The sequence below is a fragment of the Panthera uncia genome, assembly GCF_023721935.1.
Source record: "Panthera uncia isolate 11264 chromosome A3 unlocalized genomic scaffold, Puncia_PCG_1.0 HiC_scaffold_12, whole genome shotgun sequence".
NCBI lineage: Eukaryota > Metazoa > Chordata > Mammalia > Carnivora > Felidae > Panthera > Panthera uncia.
Window position 1 is genome coordinate 1886178 of NW_026057579.1, and position 13229 is coordinate 1899406.

At 36.8% G+C, this 13229-nt stretch overlaps 1 long non-coding RNA gene across 5 annotated transcripts in view; it reads right to left on the minus strand.

The window, feature by feature from the left end:
* The window catches only part of LOC125937272 (uncharacterized), a 29636-nt gene that overhangs the window by 14725 nt on the left and 1682 nt on the right, over positions 1-13229 (minus strand). For 2 of the 5 annotated variants that reach the window (XR_007462335.1, XR_007462331.1), the window contains exons 3-6: positions 12635-13132; positions 11774-11862; positions 6522-6539; positions 986-4205 (exon numbers count right to left, since the gene is read on the minus strand). This is a non-coding gene — a long non-coding RNA (uncharacterized LOC125937272). Of the gene's footprint in view, positions 1-985; positions 4206-6521; positions 6540-11773; positions 11863-12634; positions 13133-13229 lie in introns of those variants that run through there. The other 3 variants (XR_007462332.1, XR_007462334.1, XR_007462333.1) reach the window with 3 other exon arrangements.

Genomic DNA, 13229 nt, shown 5'->3' on the forward strand with positions numbered 1-13229 from the left:
ATTTTATTTTAGCCATCCTAACAGGTGTGTAGTGATATTATTGTTTAAATTCTTATTTTGCTGGGGCGCCTGGGTGGCTCAGTCGGTTAGGCGTCCGACTTCGGCTCAGGTCATGATCTCACGGTTCGTGGGTTCGAGCCCCGCGTCGGGCTCTGTGCTGACAGCTCAGAGCCTGGAGCCTGTTTCAGATTCTGTGTCTCCTTCTCTCTGTGACCCTCCCCCGTTCATGCTCTGTCTCTCTCTGTCTCAAAAATAAATAAACATTAAAAAAAAAATTTTAAATTCTTATTTTGCTAATTGTTAATGATTGTTGGACAGCTTTTTATGTGCTTATTTGTTGTCTGTATACCCTCTTCAGTGATAATTATGTTCATGTCCTTTGCTTTTTTCTGATTAGATTGTTTGGTTTTTTACTGTTGAGTTTTGAGAGTTCTTTATATACTCTAGATACAAGTTCTTTGGCAGATAAGTGGTCTGCAAATATATTCTCTCAGTCTATAGTTGTCTTTTTCATTCTCTTTACAGGACGTTTCACAGAGCAAAAGTTCTTAATTTTGATGAGATTCAACTTAATCAATTTTTCATTTTATGTATTGTGCTTTTGGTGTCAAATCTAAAAATTCTTTGCTTAGCCCTAAGTCCCGATGATTTTTGCCTATTTTTTTTAAGTTTTAAATTTTGTATTACTTGTCTGACATTTAAGTCAGTGATCTGTTTTGGGATTTTTTTTTAATGTTTATTTATTTTGAGAGAGAGAGAGAGAGAGAGAGAGAGAGAGAGAGAGAGAGAGGAGGGGCAAAGAGAAAGGGAGAGAGAATCCCAAGTAGGGTCTACACTGTCAGCGCAGAACCCAACACAGGGTTGGATCATAAGATCATGACCTGAGCCAAAACCATGAGTCAGATGCTCAACTGACTGAACCACCCAGGTGCCCTGACAACATTTTTGTAAAAACTGTGAGACTTATACCAAGGTTATTGGGGGGGGGGGGGGGGGGGCAGCTATGAATGCTCAAAATACTTTATGACTCTATTTGCTGAAAGGCTATTCTTCCTCTATTGATTTCTTTTGCACCTTTGTTAAAAATCACTTGGGCATATTCGTGTCAGCCTATTTCTGGGTTCTTTATTCTATTCCATTGATCTTTGTGTCTATCCCTGTGCCAATACTATACAGTCTTGATTGCTGTCACTGTACACTGAGATTTAACATTGCATAGAGTGATTCCTCCCATTTTATTCTTCTTTTTCAAAGTTGTTTTAGCTATTACAGTTCCTACACCTTTACATATAAATTTTACAGCAAAATTGCCTATGTTACAAAATACCTTGCTGAGATTTTAATCAGAATTGCATTAAATCTATAGTAATCAATTTGGGAGTTGACATCTTTACTCTTTCAATTTATGAATACAGTATATTTATCCATTTATTTAGGTATTTTTCTTTCATCAGTATTTTATAATTTTCAGAATATAGACCCTGTATACGTTTCATAAGATTTACACCTAAGCATTTTTCTTTGGAAGCAATTATAAATGTCATTGTTTTTAATTTGTTTCCTCAACTAATGTTGTTAGTATATTGAAATATAATTGGGTTTTGTGTGTTAATCTTGCACCTTGTGACCTTGCTGAACTTAGTTATTAAGTTTTGGGACTGTGTATGTATGTGTGTAGATTCCTTGGAATTTTCTACATAGACACTAATGTTATTGGCAAATAGGGACAGTATTATTTCCTCCTTTCCAATTTCTCTTTCTTGCTTTACTGAACTGGCTAGCACTTCCTGTTGCTTCACTAGGTGGTGAGAGTGGACATTCTAGGACATCTTAGGGAGAAGTATTCAGTCTTTTTAACCTTTCACCAGTAGTTATGACATTAGCTGTAGGTTTTTATAGTCTTTCTTTAACAAGATGAGGAATTCCCCCCTTATGCTTAGCTTACTAAGGCTTTTAATCATGAATGGATGTTGGATGTTACCAAATGCCTTTTCTGCATCAATTGATATGATCATATGATTTTTCTTCTTTAACCTGTTGATATGGTTGATTACATTTGTTGATTTTTGAACATTCAACCCACCTTGTATTCCTAAAATAAACCCCTCTACATTATGATATATAAATCTTTTATGTATTGCAGGAATCAATTTACTATTCTGTGAGCATTTTTGCAACTAAGCTCATGAGATATTGGTCTATAGTTTTGTTTTGGCTTACTATCTTTATCTGGTTTTGGTGTCAGGGTAATACTAGCTTCACAGAATGAATTGTGAAGTATTCATCATTTCATATTTTAAACTGGAAGGGATTGTATAGAATTGGCATTAATTACTCTTTAAAGATTTGGCAGAATTCTCCAGTGAAACCATGTGAGTCTAGAGATTTCTTTTTTGAGAGTTTCAAAATTATGAATTCAATTTCCTTAATAGCCTTAGGACTACTCAAATAATATATTTCATATAGAGTGAGTTGCAGTAGTTGAGTGTTTTTTTGAGGAACTATTTATATGTATACAGTTGTAGTAGTATTTCCTTGTTATCTTTTTAATGTCTACAGGGTCTGTAGTGATATTCCCTGTTTCATTCCTGGTATTTATAATTAGTGTCATGCCTCTTTTATTCTTTGTCAATCTTGCTAGAGGTTTTCTTTTATAGATTTTCTCTATTGTTTTCCTATTTTCGCTTTTATTGCTGCCAGCTTTTATATCTATTATTTCCTTCCTCTGCTTGCTTTGAGTTTGTTTTGCACTTCTTTTCCTAGTTCTTTGAGGTGAGACTTTTTCTTTGACCCATGCATTATTTAGAAGTGTGCTTAGTTCCAAGTGTTTGGAAATTTTCCTGTTATCTTTCTGTTACTTATTTCTAGTTTGATTCCATTGTGGTTGGACAACATAGTCGGTAGGATTTCATCTTTTTGTTTTTAATTTCATTTCTTTTGAGTGAGAATTGTTTAATGGCCCAGGAAATGATCTATTATGGTATGTGTTCCATGAGCACTTGATAAGAATATGTATGTAGCTATTATCGGGTGAAGTATTCTATAAATGTTGACCAGATCCTACTGGTTGTTGGTGTTGAGTTCTGTTATATCCCTGCTGATTTTGTCTAGTTGTTCTACCAGCTGTTGAGAGAAGGGTGTTGAAGTCTCCAACTATTATTGTGAATTTACCTATTTTAGTTCTATCAGTTTTTGTTTCACATTTTATTTGCGGCTCTGTTGTCTGGTGCATGCATATTTTGAATTGCCATGTCTTCTTGGTGAACTGACCCTTTTATCACAATATGGCCATTTCTATCTCTGATAATTTTCTTTGTTCTTGAGTCTTCTATATGTGATAATAATATAGTCACTCATGTTTTCCTTTAACATTTGTATGATGTATCTTTTTAAATCCTTTTCATTTAACTTGCCTCTATCATTGTACTTGAAATGACCTTATTGTAGACATCATATAGTTAGGCCATGTTCTTAAATCATTCTTCCAATTTTATCCTTTAATTGGTATACTAGACTATTAATATTTAATGTAATTATTGATATGATACAACTTAATTGTGCCATTTTATTTGTTTTCTGTGTGTACTGTTTTCCATTTCTGTAGTTTCTTTTTTCCTGCCATCATGTTAGTTACTTGAACATTTTTGAAAATTCTAATTTATCTATAGTGTTTTTCCCCAATTTTATTGAGATATAATTGACATGTAACATTGTGTAAGTTTAAGGTGTACAATGTGTTGATTTGATACACTGATATATTGCAAAATTGATTGCCACTTCTATAGTGTTTTTTAAATTTACCTATTTTTTTCCTTGTTGGTAAAATATGCATAACATAAAAATTACCATTTTTAAACATTTCTAAGTGTGTAATTCAGGAGCATTAAGTACATTCACAATGTTGTGCAACGATCACCACTACCCATTTATAGAATCTTTCATCTCATACAGAAACTCTGTACCACTTAAACAGTAATTCCCCACTTCCCCTTTGTCTATAGTATTTTTTATTTTTTTTTTTTAGTATTTAAAAAAATATTTATTTATTTATTTATTTATTTATTTATTTAGAGAGACAGAGATACAGAGAGAGCAGGGGAGGGCCAGAGAGAGAGGGAGACAGAGAATTCCAAGCAGGCTCCATGCTGTCAGTGCAGATCTTGATGCAGGGCTCTAAATCACAAACTGTGAGATCATGACCTGAGCTGAAACCAAGAACCAAATGTTTAATCAACCGGGCCACCCAAGTGCCCCTAAATGTATGTAGAGTAAATACTTAAGACAATTATAAACAGGGAGGGCAGAGACATAAAGGGAGTTAAGGCTTCTATACTTAAGCTGGTAAAATGATGACACCAGTAGACTGTGATATGTATATATACTGTAATACCTAGAGCAATCACTAAAAAAACTATACAACAGGTAAAAAATACCCTCCCTGCTTAAAATTGTGTTAAACATTTACTTTACATACATTTAAATATATATAGTTTGCTGTTTACTCATTTTTTGATAGAGACAGAGAGTGAGTGGGAGAGGGACAGAGAGAGAGGGAGACAGAATCTGAAGCAAGCTCCAGGCTCTGAACTAACAGCACAGAGCCTGACGCGGGGCTTGAAGCCACCAACCATGAGATCATGACCTGAGGTGAAGTCGGACGCTTAACTGACTGAGCCACCCAAGCGCCCCTACTTTACATACATTTAGAACCACATAAAATAGTGTTATAATTTTTGCAACTGTCAACTTAGAAATTTATAAAACTCAAGCAGAGTCTATTGTATACAGCAATATTTTTGCTTATTGTGTTCTTTCTTCCTGATGTTCTAAGTTTCCTTCTTTTACCATTGTCTTTCTGTTTAGAAAATATTCTTTTTGGGGTGCCTGGGTGGCTCAGTTGGTTAAGCCTCTGACTTCTGCTCAGGTCATGATTTCATGGTTATTGGGCTCACTGCTGTCAGTGCAGAGCCTGCTTGGGATCCTCTGTCCCTCTCTGTCTCTGCCCCTCCCCAGCTTGTGCTCTGTCTCTCAAAATAAATAAACTTTAAAAATAAAAATAAACTAAAAATTAATAAAACTGATTTCCCTTTCATTATTGAAGAATATTTCACTGGGTATAGGATTCTGGGTTGACAGTCCTTTTAATATTTGAAAAATATTGTGCCACTTCCTTCTGGTCTCCACAGAACCTCAGGTAAGAAATCTGCTGTGTTTCATATTGGTGTTCCTCTATAAGTAAAGTTATTTCTCGCTGGCTGCTTTCAAAATATTTTGTCTGTGTTTAGTTTTCAGAAGTTTAATTGTACGTTTTGGAGTGGATTTCTTTGGGTTTGTCTTTTTTTGTGAAATAACTTCTTAAATTTGTAGGTTTATGTATTTTGCCAAGTTAGGAAAGTTTTCAACTATTATTTCTTTGAATATTTTTTTAGTTCTTCTCTTTCTCCTCTGGTGATAATGATATGATTGCTACTTTTTTTTTTTAATTATATGTCTCAAAGTCCCTAAGATTCCATTAATTTTATTCCAGACTATTTTCTCCAATAGTTAAGCTTGAGTAAGTTCCATTGGTCTGTTCCTCAAGTTCACTGATTCTAAACTCTGTTATCCTCACTTTATTATTGAGCTCTTATGGTTTTGGTTTGTTTTAATTTTACTCATGTATCTTTCAGTTCTATAATTTCGAATTAGTTGTTGCTGGTTTGTTTTGTTTTGTTTTTTGTTTTTAAGTAGGCTTCATGCCGTGTAGCCCAACGTAGGCCTTGAATTCACAACCCTGAGATCAAGACCTGAGCTGAGATCAAGAGTCAAGGGATGCCTGGGTGACTCAGTCAGTTAAGTGCCCAACTCCAGCTCAGGTCATGATCTCACAGTTTGTGAGTTTGAAACTGGGTCTGGCTCAGTGCTGACAGCTCAGCGCCTGGAGGCTGCTTTGGATTCTGTGTCTCCCCCTCTCTCTACCCCTCCCCCATTTGTGCTCTATTTCTCTCAAAAATAAATAAACAAAAGAATCAGATACTCAACTGACTGAGCCACCCAGGCGTCCCTCATTTAGTTTTTTTATACTTTCTATTTCTTTGCTGTAATATTTATTTTCGATTTGTTTCAAGAGTATTTGTAAATGATTGATGAAGCATTTTTATGATAGCTGCTTTAACATAATTATCAGACAATTCCAACATTTGATTTATCTCATTATTAGCATCTATTGATTGTCTTTTCTCATTCATTCACGTTGTGATTTTCTTCATTCTTGGATGAGTGATTTTTTTTCTTTTTTTTTAATCTTGGACATTTTGGATACAGTAAAACCTTGGTTTGCAAGCATAATTCGTTCTAGAAACATGCTTGTAATCCAAAGCACTTGTATATCAAAGTTAATTTCCCCATAAGAAATGGAAACTCAGATGATTCATTCTACAACCCAAAAATATTCATATAAAAATTATATGATTTAATATAATATAAAATAATAGCAAAAATATAAAATATAAAGAAAAATAAACAAATTAATCTGCACTTACCTTTGAAAACCTTTGTGGCTGGTATGAGGGAGACAAGAGAGAGGAGGGTTATTGTGTAGAACAACTTTCACTATCACTAAAGGAATTACTGCTATTTTTGGCTGAATAGAATTTTTTCTTTTTGTGTAAATTTAACAACGAATGTATCCAATGAGGATTTTTGCCTCCTCTTGAGGATTTCGCAGAAATGTGACATTTCATTAGCAATCACCCACAATCCCGCAGTGAGAGAGAGAGAGAGAGAGAGAGAGAGAGAGAGAGAGGAAACCTGCTCAGTTGTGATCATGTGATGTTTGGCATCACGTACTACTCGTATTGCAAGACATTGCTCGTTTATCAAGTTAAAATTTATTAGAAATATTTGTTTGTCTTGCGGAACACTTGCAGAACATGTTACTTTCAATCCAAGGTTTTACTGTATTACATTATAAAGCTCTAGATCCTTTTTAATCAATTATTTATGAATTTATTTTTAAAGCAGGAAGTCCCCTGTTGAGATTTAGCACATGGGCTGCTGGGTGTGTATGTTTAGCTTCTCTCTGAGCCCTGCCAACACCACTTTGGCAAAAGTGGAGCACTGACTCACACTGCCTTGTTGCAAATGGGTGGGGTAGGAGTTCAGCTCTCCCCTTACTCCATTGACAATTTCCCAGTGAAAGTGGGGCACCAACCCCCACTGTCTCGTTGCATCTGAGTGGGGGCATAAACTCAGCTCCCCTATCAATCTGCTGATACCACCTGCTGGGGAAAATGGAGCACCACCTGCATTTGCCAGGCAGGTGGTGGAAGGTCAGCTCCCCACTCCAGCTATGCCAAAACCATCCTGCAGGGGAACTGGAATGCTGCCTCTCATGTCCATGTATTATGAAAGGTCGAATGGAAAATTAACTCCTTGTTTGCTCAGCTCTGCTGAAAACCATGTAGCTTTTCTGTCTTTGGCTTAAGTAGGACAAAATTGCCAATAAGGCTTTCCTTTGTTAAGCCACTCTTTTTTCCATCCTTTGGCTAGGGAGAACAGGCTGAGCTTTTATTGCCTGTGCTCATTCGTAGTGTTGGGTTGGAGGATGTTATAGTGCTCTGAGATATGAGAGGAAATAAGGAAACTGGGAAACTTACCATTGTGTCATTCCTCAAGTCTCCAGATTCCTATGCAGCCCAACTTCTCCTTACCTTCTTACCTTCCTAAATATTACTGTGCTTAGTTTTTGTGCCATGTCTAGGGCTTTTTAGGGAAACCCAGAGGAATGGGATTACTTCATGTCAGTTGAATTGGAAGTCTCCTTAAAAGGACATTTTTATTTTTATTTTTATTTAATATTTCTTTATTTCTGAGAGAGAGAGAGAGAGAGAGAGAGAGACAGAGCATGAGTCGGGGAGGGGGAGAGAGAGAGAGAGAGAGAGAGACAGAATCCGAAGCAGGCTCCGAGCTGTCAGCACAGAGCCCGACGTGGGGCTTGAACTTGTGAACTGCAAGATCATGACCTGAGCTGAAGTTGGACGCTTAACCAACTGAGCCACCCAGGTGCCCCAAAGGCCATTTTTAAATATTTGCTTAGTTTACTACCTAGAATCTCCCCAGGTTGTCAAAAGTCATGAATCTTGTATTGTAGCAATTTACAGCCTAGACTCTGCACTGAACAGATGCACAGGAAGATACCTAAGTAGATGAATCAAATGCATACATAAAACGAAGAAATAACAATACCTTAAGTTTTTATGGGGCTTAATAGTTTACAGAATGCTTTGTATACATATATATGTATATACATGTATACAAATGTATATACATATATATGTATACACACACTCATATATTTACTGGTTAAGTGTATATTTACTATATATTCATATCACTTCATAAGTATAAATATTACTCTCAACAATATTACAAGGTAGGTAGAGCAGATATTGGTATCAAAAAAAATAAAGGCTGTTTGGTTAAGGTTCTTGCCTAAGGTTGGTAAGTAGAAGTGTTACAATTTTTGTGACTCTTAGTCCTGAGCTCCTGATACCAAACCACACTACCTAGGGTAAATGACCCTTTGTTGTAGTAGAAATCCTGTGCTTAACAAATAATCACAAAGCATAACTTTGCTTTTTGGGGGCATAGTGGCTTGTGGGCTATGGAGTCAGATTCGAATTCAAATTCCAGTTCCACCATGTCTTATTTGTGTAATCTTGGAGAAATTACTTAACCCCTCTATACCTCAATTTCTTCATCTGTAAAATGGGGATAACTGTAATAATATTTACTTCAAAAGGTTGCTTTGGATAATCACATATTTAAAGCAAAGTGCCTGGCATATGGTAAGCACTCAATAAATGGTAGCTATTATTATAATTAGGGCTAAATAAAGCAAAAAATAAAAAACCCCACTGCATTTCCATAATGAGGAAATAATGATTCAGACTCAAAGCTTTCAAAAGCAGAGAGGGTGCATCTGTTCATTCCTGTTTGGTTGTGTCACACACCTCACATGTTGCTTAATAAACATCAGCATCTCTGTAATTTTAAAACTGGAAGGACCTAAAAGGTCATCTATTTCAAGCTTCTCATTTTATAGATAAGGAAACTTAGGTTGGGAGGGGTTGAATGAATTACTTCAGAGTTACAGTGTTAGCACCCTTCCTGCTACACCTGGTAAAGCACACAAAAGAGCGAGCAGGAAATAAAGTACAGAAAGACACCCCAGATTCCAGAAAGAAAAATATTTGGGCCAATAACATCTGGGGAGGTGGGGACAGGTACAAAAGGTATAAATACCTCCCTAAAGGTTGGTCCCCATGAATGAGGGCAATGCCTGCACACCATCCTCACAGAGATCTATAAGGGGGGTAGCTTAATTGGTGGACAACAAATTACAAGTGTCCTGGCTCCCGGAAGCAATGAAGGCTACACTGGAGAAGTTTTGCTGGTGAGAGAGGCAGTCTGTTACAAACATTAGTGCGGTTGAAAGAAGGGGGTGGTGGATACACAAGACAAGTCATTGTCAACACTGCCCATCCAATTCCTAACAGTAGGTCATAATGGCAGGCGAGTATCATCTAACCAGCCAGCAGACAGGCATTTAAGTGGCAATGTGCCCCAAACCACACAGGAGACGTAAAAGAAGTGGAAAACATTCACAAGGATATTTTTTGCTTGTCGTGGTACTTTTACCTACTTATTAAAGTGGTCTTAGTAACAATTTCCAGCAATGTGTGGAAATTTTTTTTAGCTTGAAAATGATGAACATTGACTTTTTTTAAGTGATGAGAAGGAATATTTTTTGTAATTCAGTATTTCATTATCCATTTTGTCAGTTTACTCTTACTTTTATATTAACCATGAGCTACAACAGTCAGTAAATTAGCAAGATCTTTTCTACAAGGTCTTTTTTTATGATTATGATTAGAAACAATCTTTCTTAAGTGTATTTTTCATGAAAGTACATTTTTAAAGCAGTTTTTAAAAATAGTCTCAAATCTGAAAGATGAAATTTTGATTTTTTCTCATATTAAGTTTATTTATTTATTTTGAGAGACAGAGCCTGAGCAGGGGAGGGGCAGAGGGAGGAGAGAGAGAATCCCTAGCAGGTTCCGCGCTGTCAGTGCAGAGCCCAATGTGTGGCTTGATCCCATGACTGTGAGATCATGCCTTGAGCCAAAATCAAGAGTCAGATGCTTAACTAACTGAGCCACCCATGTGCCCCTTGACTTTCTCTATCTTGCCTTTGTGTAATTTCAGGTTTGTAAGTATAAATGAGAATGAAAAAAATATATATGAGATATGTTGAATAAGGGTGAGTGCTAAGCTCTAGTTATGTACAACAGCTATTAAACATTTCAAAGGATGTCAAAAGCAGTTCTGGGGCACCTGGCTGGGTCAGTCAGAAGAGTGTATGACTCTTGATCTTGGGGTCATGAGTTCAAGCCCTATGTTGGGTGTAGAGATTACTCAAAAAAACAAAAGCAGTTCTAAGAACTTTTTTTTTCTTAGAGAAATGTTAAGTGTACAACAAAAGCAGTTTACAAAATATATATAAAAAGAGCTATCTTTTATGAGAATGCACATATGGGTATATGTACACACACAGGAAAAATTCTGGAAATTCACCCCAAATGTTAAAACATTTTTTTCTGGCTTCTGTGATTTCATGAGATCACAAAATATTTATGTATTTTTTTTCTTATTTCTTTACAATGAATATGTGTTTTGGTCAGAAGACAAAGGGTATACATTTTCCCTTTCTTTTCATTCATGTTTACTTAAATGTTACAGAGAATCCAATTTAAAGTGAAGGGAAAGACCAAAGTCCAGAATGATTGTAAATGAGAGGTGCTCCAGATTGAACAGAATAAGTGGGGCAGGAGTCCATTTGATACTAGAGTGGGGTTTTTGTTTGTGTTTGTATGTGAATTTTTTTTAATGTTTCTTTATTTTTGAGAGAGAGTGTGCACAAGTGGGGGAGGGACAGAAAGAGAGGAGGCAGAGAATCCAAAGCAGGCTCTGTGCTGTCAGTGCAAAGCCTGACATGGGGCTCAAACTCACGAACTGTGAGATCATGACCTGAGCTGAAGTCGGATGCTCAATGGACTAAGCCACCCAGGTGCCTTGTGTGTGAATTCTTTTTTGTTGTGTGGTAAAAATGCAACCATAGATAAATAATTTTCAGTTGTTCTGAAAACTGATTTTTTTCCCCTCTTGCTTCTAGAGATCCTACTCTGAGAAATCAAGGTATAGGCTTAAAGCAATTATGCACTGGGTAGGAAGGGCCAATACAAACTAAAGAGGGAACATAAAGATCTCTGCCCTTACAAGTACTATTTTTCTCTCCTTGGTTAAATTTGAAGCCTCTTCTCTTATTTATGCTCTTTCCTTTAACACCTAAAACACCTTTTGTATTCTGATTAAATAAAAAAGAAACATCAGCCCCGACCTAGGAGCTAACAATCTAATTGAGTAAACAAGGAACATATTGGAAAAGTTAACCAAGAAAAGAGCACTATGCACTTAGGAATTAAATGACTTAACACAGAGAAGTCCTATAGCAGTCCTATAGCAGGCTGGTAACTCCACTGTGGTCATGGTCTAGATCTGCACTGTTCAATATAACTTTCTACAGTGATGATAGTGTTCACTCTATACTGATTAGAACAGAAGCCCTTAGCCACATGTAGTTACTGAGTACTTGAAATGCTGCCTGTACAACCGAGGAACTGAATTTTTAATTTCATTTAATTTAAAAAGTTACATAGAGTTGGTGACTTACCATATTGAAGAGTGCAAGCCAAGATCTAGAAGGTACCAATAAAGGAGGACTTGTCTTGTTACTTGAAGAAAGGGGGAAGATTTCAATGGCTGAGGACAAAGAAAGGCATTCCGGGAGAAGAAAAAAACATGAACTGTGCTTACTTCACATTGAAAATGTGAAAACGTCCAGTGTTTGGATGGGGGGATTGTGATGGGTTACTACACCGGGCAGACCAGTGTAGATGCAGCTTAGAGTTAGGACTTGGAGCTGCAGGAAATGGGGAGCAATTGGTTATTTCTTTTTAAATTGAGGTATAATTGATATGTAACATTATATTAGTTTCAGGTGTACAACATGATTTGGTATTTGTATGATTATATCTGATCAGCGTATAATAATAGTTCTTACTGTGGGTCAGGCATTATGTTGAGTGCGATAGATGGATTATATCTCACTTAATTATTATAACAACCTTTTTAGGGGAATGAAGATTTATTTGATGTCACCGTAGGGGTAAAAGAAGCAATTATAATCTTGGAAATATCTCTGAGGTACTGATGATGAGAATGTGGAAGTTAAAAAGCCTCATTAGGACATTAGGAAGTTAGATTCAATAGAACGTGACATCTGACTACATGTAGAGGGTGAATTGAAAAAGGGAGGAGACAATCTGTATCCCTAGAGATACTGATGAGGACAAAATCCTGGGGAACACCAAGGATTCTGGGGTGAATGAAGGCAGTTTACTTAGCAAAGCGATCTTGGCAAGATAGGTGGCAATGGAAACACACTAGTGGAGTTGAGGAATCTGATAAAGAAAAGATTTTTGAGAGTCCTATAGGTGAATTAAAGATGAGGATGGAAAAGTGGCAGTCGTACCTGGGAGGCAAGGTAATGCAGACAAAAACTGAGTAAAAGGGAGACAAGTTGATTTTGAAGGGAAGTATCAATATTTTTTGACATGCTGACTAGAGGTAATGAGTCCTCTGGACGATGATGTCTTGCTGGTTGGAGGGAATGTGAAGTTAGAGTTTATGAAGGCAGATCAAGGATGGAGAAAACGGCAATTGTAATATGTTGTCCCAGGACAGCTGGTAAAGAGAAACAAGAAGGTTGAGAATAGAACCTGGGGCAAATGCCCACCCACCCAGAGTGCTAAATGAGAAAGAAGAGCCAGCAAGGAAGAAAGGGTGACTGAACCATACTAGGGCAATGTCAAGGGAGAATTTTACAAGTGGAAGTGAGTCATAATTTTCTTGCATTGCAGTGAGGTCAAGGGGAAAAAAAAAACACTGTGAAAAAGGTGACTGAGCTTACCAAGGAGATCCTTGGAGAAAAGGGAGGAACAAGTGTGAAGGATTTGTCTGGGCATTTTGGCTGTGAAAGGAATGAGAGAAAAAGGGAAACAGCTTGGAAAGGGATAAATAAAGATTACCTCCACCCTCACCGCCCCCACCCCCCACCCCAACTCCCC